Below are 14650 nucleotides of genomic sequence, written 5' to 3' on the forward strand. Positions count from 1 at the left end.
AATTGCATGAGAACTTTCGTCTGTTGATTTGGCAGATAGAAGTTAGGCTTTTCGCACGCTAAGATGTTAAAACATACATTCATGCATCCCTTAGAGTTTGGTATATCTATATGACTAAATTTGCTACTGCTGAAATTAGATTATAAAATGATATTGTTGAATGTTGTGGGCCCCACATCAGATGGAATTAATGATACAATCCAGCTTTTTCAAAGTCTTTGAATGACCTTGATTTGCTTAGGAGGATTGATGTCTGACTGTTATCTTAAAAATCAAAGGAAGCAGGCCTTAAACTGCTGGGAAGCAAGTGTAGAAGGTGATCATGGGGCTGTCCTTGAAGACCATCTGGAAATTACAACTGGTCCAGAATGTGATAGTAAGCAGTTCTGGGTGCTCCACAATTTGCCCATATTACACTGCTGCTATGTGAACTGAACTGGCTTCCAGTTTCTTTGTGGGTACAACTAAAGGTGCTGGTTATCACCTTTAAAATGTTAAATGGCATGGGGCCAGATTACTTGCAGGACTACTTCTCCTTGAGAGTATCTGCCCATCCCACCGGTCAGATAGGGTGGGCATGTTCCAAGTCCCTTCCCTAAACCCACTTGGCTCTTAAATTCTTACAGCTGTTCTGGCATTTAGTTGCTTCCCAGTTTGTTCCTCTGGGAAATATTTGCTATAGTTCCTACTTATTTCCATTATAATAGATTCCTGGAATATATAACAATATCAGGCAAAGTGGTCAGCTTCCATTCTAGTCTCTGCCTGCTGTATGGCTCATACATTGGGATGTTTTGTTTTGTTTTTGGCTTGTGTACTGTGAATCAAGCCATTATGGGTAATAAATAATATTTTGGAGCTCAATATTATGTGTGAAGTAGTGTGAACTATTTGTTCATGGTTTAAAATCAACTATGGCTTAGTGCAATGTACAGATTTGACTGGGCTGAGGTTCTCAAAACCTACTTTCCCCTTCTCCTATTCAAATCCTCTTTGCAGAAAGTGTTTTTAGGTATTCCAGTCAAAGAAATCAAGACACCATTAGTTGTCGTCTCAATCTGGTTTTCACTGAGGTGACAAACCTTGAGCTGGTCAATACTGTGTTAGACTGCTAGTATATGATATAATGGAATCAGTTTCCATACTTCCCCCCGTCCCCCCAGTTAAAAGATAATATTAGAAAGCATCTCTAATGGACTCTTCTTTCAGATATCATTCTTTTCTTTACGATAGGGGGGTCTTTCGTGTAATCTGTCTAAGGTGATCTATGCCAGACAAAGTTTTGCTGCAACAGGAGGAAGAAAATTACGATGCAGATCATATGCGGAAGAAAAATTGACTCCTTATCCTTAAAAAGATTCCAGGATAGACTGAAGGAAGAGAATCTTTACCATGGTAAGCCATATTTTTATTTTAATCATTGTTTACTGAATAAGCCATAGTGGTCTGCTTCACACATAGTGTTAAGACAACATATGGTTAAATTCACATGTCACAGAATCAGGTTGTGTTCCCACAACACAAGGAATTACAAAGGTTGTTTAACACACACAAGAATAATTTTCCTACCATCACATATTTTGTATCATTTGAACCCCAAATGGCTACCAAGGAATTGGACTTTTTATTTTAGCATGTAGTCCTAATATGTAATTTCTTTCTGATTCAGTAGGATATGTGGATCCTTTACACAATGCGTGGAGCCAGCTTCAGAAAAATTCTCAGCTACTTTGGCAGACACAGGGTTGGTTTAGGTACATACTATGTGGAACTGGAGAAAATAAGATCAGACACAGAGACTTACTAGTAGTGATCTGAATGAGTGCAGTGTCCCAATTTCCATTTCTCTCATGTCAGCAATTTTCTATTGAAACAAAAGAAATCAAAACTGTAGCTTGGATACTTCAGTTGATGATTCCATTTTTCCATATTGGCACACCCATAGTTTCATTCCAAATGAAGCCATTCCAAATGTGTCAACTTACCCATAGAAAGCAGTTAGATGTGACCTGCAAGGAGCTAAAGGCTGTGACCATGTTTCTTGCAGAGTCAAAGAAGACAAGAGTTCCATCTGAATCTGAAATAAACTGATAAACTAATAAAAACAGGTTTGAGTTTGGATCAAAAATAAGACCACTGTTGGAACTGACCAAACTCTATCACCCCATTTCCCACAATGACCAACCTGATGAATCTCAAAAGCTCACAGAGGAAGGTTGATGCAGCTAGTTTTGAACCACATCTCCCAGTTCATAGACCTAGCCACTGTATCACAGTAAAGGAACTTGCTGTTTCCAGAACTTTGAACTGCTAAAATTTCTTTGCTGTAACTACAAAAGAGAGGCACATTGCCTCATCGGTTTAAGAAGCGTAGGAATCGAATGAAAACTGAGTTTGGAAATACTATTGATAGATTGAAAATCAAAATTAAAACAGATTCATCCAGTTTGGCCCTAGAATTAGAATCAGGTAGATATATGAGTTCCTCTACAATTCTTGTATGTAATACGTGTATAATCTTCTATACCTCCATTTCTGGCACAAATTCATTGTAACTTCGAGAACTGGAAATGCCAGAATAAAGGATATCAGTTGGTAGCGATAGGAGAAACTCAGCCGGGTATTATAGACAAGACAGGACGGTACCTGCAGATAAAGCCCTTTCAAGGCCAGCACCACTTTCAGAAATCCTTTTGCGGAGTGTGCAGGAAAGACTATGCAGAATTCTCCAAATTCTGGCATGTGCCTCCTTCTGAACTATGATTGGACCATGTAGCATCCGCAAAGGGGATGAAGGGGGAGGGACCAAACTGACAAAAGCAGCGGTGAGCAGTTGTGATCTAAGCAATGCTACACACATGCTCAAAAGGGGCGGAGCTTGTAGTGTAATGGCAGGATGCTGTTTGTGTCATTTTGGCAAAAACAGGAAGCCTCTGTGGACACCCATGATTGGCTCCCTCTTTTTTTACTTCTTTGAAAAAGTATTTAGATTTTCTACAGCTGTATAGGATTTTCAGCTTGGACTTCTGTGCTAATTCCAATGTTTTATTTTAATGTTTTAAATGTCAGTTTAATTCTTTTGTTTTATCACTTGCAGTTGCTTAGCAGAAAATTGGTATAAATATATAAATAGAGAGGCCCAAAGTCTGATTCAGTTTCCCCTGGCCCAGAACTGATGTTATGTTTAACAACTGACCCTTGTGTAGAACGATTGGTATCCTTGAAATGCTAAATACTTTTAGGAAAAAATCAAAGCACCTAAGGAAATGTTGGTCTAGACATTTGGCATCATAGAAAGGCAGACTGCAAGTAATTGGTGCTTATCAAATTATTTGTGTGATACTGTTAGACAGATCTTTAAACCATGCATAGAACTGATGTAAGAAATTGCAGGGTGGCCACACGGTGGGGTCTTAGTAAAGCAGCTGGAATGTGAACATCTAAGCTGTATGGTGACAAAGGTTGCTTAATATCTGCTGAGCATCTGCAGGCAATCTTTGGGCTCAGAATGGAATCTGAGGAAGATATTCCACTATTATACATTTCTATTGTTTTACCATAAAGTTTATCTCTTCATCTTCACCCTTCATCTTGGTTTCTTAACCTCAGAAGAGTCAATGTTCATGATTAATAAAGTGGAAAATATGCAAGACTCATCATTTCCTAACAAAGTGGCTGCCTCCCTCAGCAGATTAGAAGCATCATGAAATGGCAGTAAAGTTATTTACCTTGTTTAATTTTTGTGCCAAGACTGAGGAGAGGTGCCTTATGGGATTTTCTACCTTATGAGCCAAGAGAAAGTAGTTGACGGAGTTCTAAGCATTTTAATCTGAGTCTGTATGTGTGTACATGTGCAGGGATGGGGGTATAGAATAGCCTTGCTGCTTAGGAACAACTCTATATCATGAAACTAGATGATGGCATGAAAGGAAAGGATTACTGTTGATCCTCAAGAAAAAGAGATCAATAAGCTTCCAATAACCTTCATTTTCACAGTAAACTGAAAACAGTGTGAACCTGCTATAAAGGCATAGCTTGAACCACTTGTATTTCCTTAATGACCTATTGAATGACATGCCAAAATTTGTCCTCCAATTTCCTGAACATGTTCTTTCTTTGCGAATGAGGCTTATTTTAAATCTCATTGTCAGAATGCTTTAGAATTACTTTTGGCATTCCTCATAGGGCGCTTATAACAATGGCATTCAGCCAGGTAAATGAAATAAAATTCATAGTGATGATCAGGATTATTGATGGAAATGTCAGTCATCCAAAGTAGATATTTCCCCCTGTTTTGTCATGTACTGATATTACATTATTTTTGAATGATCCATAACGCACTATTTAAGAAACATCAGTTTTTCCAGTTACCAGCAAGTGCTCACATTCTACTTAAAAGAAACTGTAGCAGGTATATTCACAATTCATGTCAATCTTACTAACAGCAGCTAAATATTGCACAACATTTGAAGCATAAAAGTACCTAAACATAGAGTTGGATATAGAAAAATAAGGGGATAAATACTGCTTGTAAAATTGACTTATTTTCCTAAAGGTTAACAGAATTCAGATAAGGGCAACTTGTACAAACAAATTATACAATTTTTAGAATTTTATGTCTGAAAACAGGAAAGTCATGTGGATTTTTTTTTCTTGTGTTAAAGTTCTTATTGTCATTTACTTATATTCTGGATTTTCCTTATCTTTTATTTCTATATCTACCTATTGTATTCTTTTTAATAAAGGAAAACAAAACCACTAAGTATGCAGGCAAGATTAAAAAAAAATTTAAACTTATCTTGCTGAGAGATGACTAGGGGAGCTGGTTTTATTTATTTATTTTCCTCTGTTGCACTTCTTTCCACTACTCTGCAGTCTTGTAATATCTTCCCTTGAGATGTGGTCAAGAAACATGAAAATCTGCAGACCCCCATAGAGATGATTGCACCCAAATTACAGGCTGTTCATGTACAATTTCCAGACCCCCTTCTAAACAGGAAAGTGCCAGAAGTCCACATGCTAGCTGAGATAATTTCACCAACATGTTCTTCTGGAGGTGGAGAATCAAAATAAGTTATTTTCCATCAAATTGATTGAGAATGGTTGACACAAAATTCAGCTTAGCATTAGTTTAGACAGAATAGCCAGATGGAGTGAACAAATGCCAGGGACTATATATTTCTGAGCCCTCATAATTCAGTAGTAGGACAGGATTCTTTTGATGCTAAGAGCTATGAAGGGAACCTCATGATATTTGGCAGGGGCCATCACTTGGTGGAACATAGAGTCAATTTTTGTGGAGCATGAGTAAATATATATAATCCAGAAAGGTGCAGTTGAGTTTGGAAATAAATCTGTTGAAAACTGGTAGGTGTTTGCAAAAGTATGGCAGTTAACTTGTGTCTTAGGAGCTGGTTGCATAGGACTGTGGCAGGAAGAAGGTTAGCAGCAAAGGACATAGGAACCTTGGATTATCTGGTGAATAGAGATAAATATCACAGGCAGAGATAGGGGGCTTTGGTAGATATCACAGACCCAGTAAGGAAATCAGGATATAGAAGGGAGGGAGTTTGCACCCAAGAGCTGGAAGGGAAGACATGAAATATAGAGTTTGGGAAAGATATAAAAGCTGTGGATCTGTGGGGGGCATGAGACAGGCACAGACAGATGCACACAGCTAGATGTGATCATAAGGCAGAAAGGAGCAAAGAAGTACAACTTGAAGGCAAGTCTAGGAAAAAGAAAAGGGAATGGTTAGTATAATAGAAAAGCAGCCAAAGGTGATAAAAAGAATAATAGAAAAGGTTCTAAGTTAAGGGAGAAAGCTTACTCATAAGTAAGAGGTAAAAGGGAGAAAGCACAAGTTTGTTTGTTTTTTTTTCCTCCCTGCAAGCACTGTGCTCAACTGGCATTCCAGTCTCTGTAGCTAACAAGGGAAGAGGAACAGCTGAGGGATGCAAAGATTTGGGTGATCAGTTGGCATGCTTGGCCAAGGTAGATAGGGAGGCTGACAAATTTCACCAGCAAGGGAATTGACAAGTGAATTTGGTTTTGTGAAGATCATGGCATATAGAGCCAGAGAAGGATAAACAGAATGAATTCAACGAGCTAGGACAGAGGAGGTAAAAGAAGGACTGAACAGCCAGTAGGGGATTGAGATAGCCTGCTATGTGAGACTTCCTCAGAAACAGATATAGCTGTGAGCATCTCTCTCAAGGTACATTTCAAAAGTATTGTTTTTTTTAAATGTGTGGCACTTTTAAGGAGACTGCTCTGAGCAAGCCTCTCTGTAGGATGCAGGACGACTTCTCCCACTAAGTTTGATAAATTAATGTTTTTATTCTTGTACTTATGTAATACTCTCTGCATATTGTTGTTGTTTTCCTAATGGAGGTAGTAAAGCTGTTACTGTCTAATTATACTGAGAAATGGGGCTTCTCTTTTCATTGGGTGCCCCAGAAAGGATGGAAATAGCCCCTTAAAAGCCCCTCTGGTAGTAGACTTGTTTAAAGTGAATTGAATAAGAGCTGAAAGTCCTTGGATTCCCTAAAGTTTAAAAAGAGCTTAATATTAGGGCTGATAAAGGAGGATATTTGCTTTCAGGGGTGTCTGCAGGTTATGGTAAAAAAAGTGAAGGTGGCTACCATAACAGTGCAACACACATAAAAGACAGGCAGCACTTTGATCACACCATCATGGCCACCATCTTAATTTTTGGCCATACTCTATGGACACTACTGTAAACACCCTGAAAATTCTTGTGGAAGCCATTTTAAGAAAGAAGAGTGGACAAATGCAAAAGAGGCAATGGGTGTTTCTTCACCAGGGGTGGATTTACATGTGGTACTATACTAAACCAGAATGAACTTGGCTTGTTTGTTTGAGGATTAGCATGTCCTGTGAATCCAACCATTGTGGCTTATAATGATTTCCTTAAATTTATTTATTATTTTCAAAACGTGTATAGTGTTCTGAGTGGCTTGTGCCTCTCTCAAATTACAATTTAAATAAAATAGTGATTTCAAAGGACAGTAAATAAAGCAGTGATTTAAAAAGATGATATATAAACAGCAAACACATAGACAATAGGCAAAGATAGCTTCATGGTGGCATACAGAATTGAAATATTAATCTATTGAAAGTCCAGGGAGGAAAAAAAAGTTTTAGCCTTGTGCTGGAAAATTAATAAAATAAGGACTACATATGTCCAAGTGCATGGGGCATTCAAGAACTGGGGAGTGACCACCAAGAAGATCTGCTCCTGGGTGGTCACTCATGATATCTCAGCACTTAGAAGGGCAGCCTAGAACAGGTCTCAGAAGGAAGTTATCAGCTTATGAAGTAGGAATATATGGAAAGAGGTATTCCTTCAAATCCTGTAATCCCAAGCCATGAAAGCTTTATAGATTAATTTTGAATGAATTAACCATGATTTATGGCTTAGTGTACTTGTGAACCCAGTTAATTGAGATTTAATAAACCATGCTTAAACCAGTTATGTTTTAGCATTCAGATACTCAAGGCAAAAACACAAGAAGTTATGTAAGGGTCTTTCAGTGACAGAGTGAAAAAAGAAAAATTGTGTCTTTCCTGGAATCTGTTACTTGTAAATAAATCAATATGCTTGTTCTGAAGGGGCTTCATCTTCTGAAGCATGAGGAATACAACATTATTGTTGTAAGTGTGGCTATTTATGATGTTAAGCCTCAAGCTTTTGGGTACTGATGATTTGATTTCTAAAGCAAAATCAGATTAAAGAAGCAAAATTGTAGATAACATCTGTTCTCCTCACATATAATTGAGTGTGCATCAATTAATTACAGTCACTTCTCCAGATGTTCATGGAAATTAATTTACTTAGAGTTTCCTAACGTCTTGTAGGTCCTCACTTCTCTGCAAGGAAGATTACTTTTTCTGCCTACATTATTTTTTTTATGCATGAAAATTGTGTTTGCTATCATGATTGAAGAACGTAGCTATTCTGCTTGAAAAAATGTTGCCAGTTCTAATTGCCTATGGTGTGTATATAGTGCAAAATGGATTTGTATGTGTTTTATGTATAATAGAATGCATGTGGTTTTCATGCTTTTCCATAAATTGCAGTGAACTCTGAGAAGGAAAGAAATGTCATGTGTGAAAGAGCCCTGAAAAGATAAGATACATTGCAGTAAAACTAGAGGCTATTTTAAACATCAGTTTTTTTAAAAAACTGAATCTTTCTATTGTGCTTGATCTGAATTTTGCTGCCAAATAGATATCTCTAATTTTCCAGTTTTAGAACTTCTATGATAATACAATTATTCTACTGGTTTATACTTAGCTCAGTGTTGTCCAAACTTGGCCACTTTAAGATGAGTGGACTTCAACTCCCAGAATTCCCCAGCCAGCATTCTGGGAGTTGAAGTCCACTCATCTTAAAGTGGCCAAGTTTGGACAACACTGACTTAGTTCATATCCTATGCAATAGCTCCCAGGCCTATTAAAAATGTTTGTGTTTGCCTGGTCTAACTTATTTTGAGGTTCCACAAAAGGCAGATCCTTAGTTTGGTGCCATGAGAATCAAGGAGGATTGTTAGCAAGACCATGGACAAGACTCACAGGAAATCAACATTTAGATACCCAGATGATCACCTACAATAGTGGGAAACAGGAGGCAAAGACGTTGAATGGGATTCTCACAAAGAAGCTTTGTAAGATTTCCTATCTAAGATATTTTTGTTGAATTACTTGCTTCAGAATAAGTTAGTAAATCAAATACCATTCTCTTGACTGAGGCCATGATGCAATAGTAGCAATTTTAGAATGACTAATTTGGAGGAAGCAAACAAATGTGAATCACGGGAGAATGGATTTATCTATACCTTAAATACTAAGACAGAATAATTAATGTTGATAATTTATCTTATTAGCCTGTAACCATTACAGGAAGCATTTTGGTGACAATCTTCTTCAGATCACTCTGTCTTCTGAAGTTAGTATCCCCTGGCCCAGAAACTAAGGGATTAGTCTGATTCTAACTTCCTGATTGTACTAGCTTCTGGAAAAATTCATTCAGAAAAATGAATGCGATTTCTTTAAAAGTAGAAGCCTTTTAAAAGAATCAGTTCAGTTATGACTTCTGGGGAAATAATGGTGAACTGAAGATGGCTCTGCTGAGAGTGGAGCTGATGACTGCAGTGGAATGAGGAGCTGGGGAATAGACTGGCTTCTTGGAATTCCTCTCTGGACAAGGAGATAACTTGGGATTGCCCACACATGCTCCAGACAGCAGCTCCTCATGAGGATACTATAAGACAGCAGTCTCCAGCAGGTTTAGAGCTCTGTGATCTGAGGGATTGCCATCTTTGCTCAAGCCACAGTTGGTGCTTTTCAAAAGGGCTCTGGATTTGCATACTTCATTTCTTAATCACTTCTGGAAATTGCTTGTTAGCTTTTTTTAGATATTAAGAACCTTCAGACAGACAAGTTTCATTATACTGGTAAGTTTCCTTCAACCCTTGGTGAAAGAGGTTTTATGCAAGTTTATGGACTTAAAAAATTCTTACTTTGGAATAAGCAGCAAAGGGTGATTAGTTCATTTATAACTTTCCAAAACACTGATTTTGGAAAGTTATAAATGGACTAAGGGGCCAGATGGATTTGAAATAAGATTTTGAAACTGGTTACAAGAATTCTTCCTGTGGGCTGTTTAGAATTCTATAAAAATATATCTATGATTAATTAATTAATTAATTAGATTTCTATAGCCATCCATCTCAACAAGTGACTTTGGACTCTTAATTTTGAAAGTAAGTATAAGAAACCTTCCTGTGGGAAAATGCTGTTGATTGAGGAAAACAAAACAAAACAAAACAAAACAAAACATGATAAGATGGGACTTTGAAGGTTGGACACTAGAAGGAACCAGAAAGAACTGAAGATTATAATTAAAGGAGAAAAGACCCACTAATACAGAATGGAGCAAAATGGTCTAACTTTGGAAAAATTCAATGATCTTTGAGAACAATGCATATAAAAAGTTGGTTTATTTGATCAAGATTAAAATATATATGTTGTTGTTTCTGGAAACTCCTATTGGATTTTTGCTGACCAGGACTGAATGACGAGGCTTTAAAGATTTGTTTATAGACAAGAGATGAGATATTTTGTTGTATTTTTAGAGAAAGTGATAAGTTATTGTGTTAAAAGGAAAGGAAAGGAATATAAAGTTGGCTTTTATTTGAGTGAGGTTAAAATATATGTTATTTCTAGTAATTCTTAATGGACGTTTGCTGATTAGGATGGAATTATGAGGCTTTAAGAATTTGTTTATAGAGAAGAGATGAAATATGGGAAGAAGAGATCTTTTATGGTAGTGTCAGAGAAGGTGATAAGTTACTGAAATTGTACTTGTGATGAAGGGGGAAATCATTTCTTTATATATCTCTTTTTTTCTTTACCATATTTTTTCTTTCTTTTTTCTTTTGTTCTCTGCACTTTTTATTTTTTTCTTTTTACTCATTTTCCTTGGTTTTTCTGAGTTATTTATCTTTTATCTTTAAACTTTAATAAAAATTATTATCAAAAATAATCAGTTCAAGCTGTAATACTGTAATATATTATGTCTATATTGTCTTACACTTTGCTGTTGGGGAATTGGGATGTGAGAAATATTTTAAGAGAACATCAACTCATTCTTGCAATCCATAGTTATCATCCACAGGAGAGCTTTCAGCATGGGTCACATAAGAGAAAGTCTCATCCAGTTCTTTTAATCAAATAACTGTAACCAAAAGATGATTGCTATAATGCATAAGAAAGTCATCTTGCCAGAAACCTTGAACTGGCAGGTATGAGAAAGTTTACAACAAGGCCAAGACTAGGTCTCCAGATTGAACTATAACAAACAATGCAGTCATTTGGGATAGTTTCTTATATTATTTTATTTAACACTGTGTCAAAAATTTCTTCTGTATTTTTAATACACCCTGCATACAATTTGATGCAAAAAAAAAATGTTCTTGCTTTTATTTCATTTATTTATCTTTGAGGAAAACATTTAGGGGATATTCTCATCAAAGAAAGCTGTGGTGATTGGGTAAAGGAACTGCCAAGCAAAACATGGAAGCTTAATTTTGGGCTTCCAAGGGAGGTATGGCAAGCTGAAGATGGCTTGGTGAAAGCTTAGCTGACGACTGTGGCAAAGACCAAGGAACTGGTGAGTAGAACAATTCCTTGGAATCTCTCTGGATAAGGGGAGGATGGGAGATCACCCACATGCTCAGGGTGGCTGCTCCATGCAAGGAGACCACAGGGCAGTGGTTTTCTGTGGGTTTGGGTGCTGGAAGACAAAGGGATTAGCCACCTTGCTCCATGGTGCAGCCTTTTAAAGGACAATAAATGTGCAAACCTCACTTTCTAATCACTTTCATAAATTGCTCATTAACTTCTTCTAAGCTATTAGAGAACTTTGGAATGACAAGTTTGAAAATGCCAGGTGAGTCTCCCTTCAATCCTGAATGAAAGAAAATTTTAATTATAAACTTAAAAAATTAAAGAATCTGAAATAAACAGCAAAAAACTAAATAACATTTTGATCTTAGAAAGTTATAACTGGACTAAGGATGCAGATAAAATTGGAATATTGAGGCTTTTACAATAAGATTTTGGAATTAATTATAAAGAACAAACAGCTCCCTGTAGGAAATAGTTCCTGTCTTGTTTTTTAACAAGACACAACAAAGGTGTGTCTTTACAAGACACAACAAAGGTGAGCAATTTCATGATTTCAAAAACTGGACATTAGAAGGGACTAAAGTTTTTAGGTAGAGGAAGGATATACAGGCCTGTAAAATGATGCAAAATGTTATGACAATGAAAATACTGAAGGAGACTTTTGAAAAATGGAATCAGAAAATAGTAGCCACAATATCAACAATATCAGTAATTATGTCTGCTTCTATGGATAGACTATGTCCAAAAGATGTTGTTGAAGAAATGACTGATGTAGAACAAATTTTATTTGACAGGATAGAGATGGTATTGAAAGTGGATTTACAACTGACAGGCCAAGAGAATGATTTAGAAAAGGATGTTTCATTGGATCTACAAAGGAAACTGGCTGAGGTTTTAAAATTTAAAAGGGAAACACAAATGACAAACCAAGAGAGTGACCTGGATAATTTTTTCCTATTGGATTTACAAAAAGAGGCTTGTTAAAGCCTTGAAGAACTCTATGCGATGAGACAAAGAAGAAATGAAGAGAAATCAAATTCTATGACAATATTTGAGTGAACTAAAGATTAAGACTGTTAGAAGTAAAAGGAAGGAATATAAAGTTGGTTTATTTGATTAAGGTTAAAACAAGATATGTTGTTACTTCCAGTAACCCTTTATGGACTTTCTGTTGACACCAGGACTGAAAAGATGATGTTTCATGGATTTATTTATAGATGAGATGGAATATGGGATGAAGAGATAAATGTTTGTAACCTTAGGGGGGTTGAAGAGTCACTAAATTTGTTTATACTTGTGATAAAGGTTGGAAGTCACTTTATATATTTCTTTTCTCTTTATAATATTCTTACTTTTCTCTTCTCTCTCTCTCTCTCTCTTCTTTTTTCTTTTCACTTTTTATTCATTTTATTCTCTTTTCTTTAAGTTTAGTTTGTATTAGATTTTACTATTATAATTATTTTAGATTTTACTATTTTCTATCTCTCTCTCTCTCTAATCGGTTGCTTAATTTTAAAGATAATAAGAAAATGACTCCCAAGAGGATGTGTGATAGGAGGCATAAACTTCTTCACCTACTCTGTACTGTTTTGAGTGTCCTCTCAAACTCCAATGAAATCAAAGGGGAACATTTCATTAGGGATTGTTCAGATGAGGAACTCTGAGTAGCCAAGGAGGCTGCAAAGTAGTGAAGATATATGTACTGAAAAAAAAAAGAAAGAAACCAGTAATACTTGTCATCTTGAACTGTAAACTAAGATCAAACATATTATTCAAAGCAACTCTAAAGAAACTTTGAAGACTCCTGAACTGGGGGGCAAAAACAAAAGGCACTTTTGTGCAGAAAAAAAGTTTTAGCAAATTAGAAGTCAGATTTTGGCACAGTATTAATTTCATCTGTCAAGATTATAGCCTATCTCAAGAAACATCATTATAGAGAGGCAGGTTTCAAAGAGAAATGTTACAAACTTTATGCCCAAGTTGCAGGGAAAAAGGTCCTTTCTTATATAGATGGGCCCTGTCCTGAAGAGTAATATGGAATTAATTTTGCAATAAATGATTGAGAGGAGATTGATGATACCACATTTTAAATGTTTGGCTATTGATCTCCTTACACATGATTTCTGTCTTATATTTCATAAGACTTTGATATAAGAGCAAAGAAATAAGACCATTTCCTGCTGGTGGTCCAAAACTTGATAGACTGTTTTCATCTGACTTTACACACATCACAAGTGACATTCTCACAGGAGTCTAGCTAAGCAAAACAGCTAGCTGAGCCAGTTCAGTAGCAAAATGCCAAGAGGAAGTTGCTATATGATAAATGAAAAAACATGGTCCTTCACATTCCTTGTTGGCAGACACTTACATTTGGTGAAGTCATGAAGGGAAACCTTTAGTGATTTAGGGCCAGGGAGACAAAAGTAATTGAGGAGGATTGGGTGTGGATGGGGGCAAGATGCAAAGTTTTAAGATCTGCTGAAGATTTTAAAAATGAGTATTTATACTTTTTACATATGGAAAGTTTCTTTTTTGGTTTGAAATATATAAATTATGGACAAGCCATTCTTTTGAAAGCTTGGGTTTGTCATAAACAGAACTAGATCAGTTGTCACCAGCTTATTACAGCATATTAATTTTAACTTCAAGTTACCTGTATAGTCCAAGGAACTAAAGTCTTGGACCAGGGGCTTCAGGTGAGAAGTTGGGCTAGGAATCTTTCTATATCACTTGATAGCCCTAAGTTTGTGCTCTGTGTTGCATTGCTGAGCCAACATCACAGCAGATGACCCTGGTAAGAGAGATTATTTTATTCCCAAAAGGTAAACTGTAATGGGCCATATCTGTTGGATATAGATATGATCTGTGCAGTGTAGGAGCATTCTTTAAGATAGGAATCTACCCTGACCAATAGTAATAAAGCAGGTTTATAATTTTAACAGGAGGAAGGGTTTATTTAAGGAAACACATGATGGAGATGGATGGGACATCTATCATGCAGAGAGATAAAGAGTGAGTCCTGTTTGTGTGCTTAGGAACAATTGCAGAAGGAAGACCCTAAGATGAGTAATCTGACCAAAAGAAAAAAGAAAAAAGAACAGACAGAGTGCAAGGCAAAGAGGGCCAGAGAGTCCCTCAGAGTGCTTTAGAGTTAGAGAGTTAGCAATCTCTAACTCTGAAGCATGTTGTTCTCAGTAAGGTGCAAATTACTGAAATGTCAATGCTACAGAAGTCACACTCCCAACAATGTCACATGCTCATTTGTCATGTATATAAAAACTGGTATCCAAAACTATGGGAAGAGTGAATGTTAAACATAAAGCATCCATTATTGGATTTATTATCCTAATGAACTAACATGCATGCACTATGCTGTTAAAAAAAATCAGGAAAAAGAAAATTCCTTTTAGACTCAGTAAATAGAAATTGTCTTGGC

This window comes from Python bivittatus, unplaced genomic scaffold (genome assembly GCF_059951505.1).
Source record: "Python bivittatus isolate LINGU-HERP-01145 unplaced genomic scaffold, Pbiv_v1 ctg000700_np1212, whole genome shotgun sequence".
NCBI classification, from domain to species: domain Eukaryota; kingdom Metazoa; phylum Chordata; class Lepidosauria; order Squamata; family Pythonidae; genus Python; species Python bivittatus.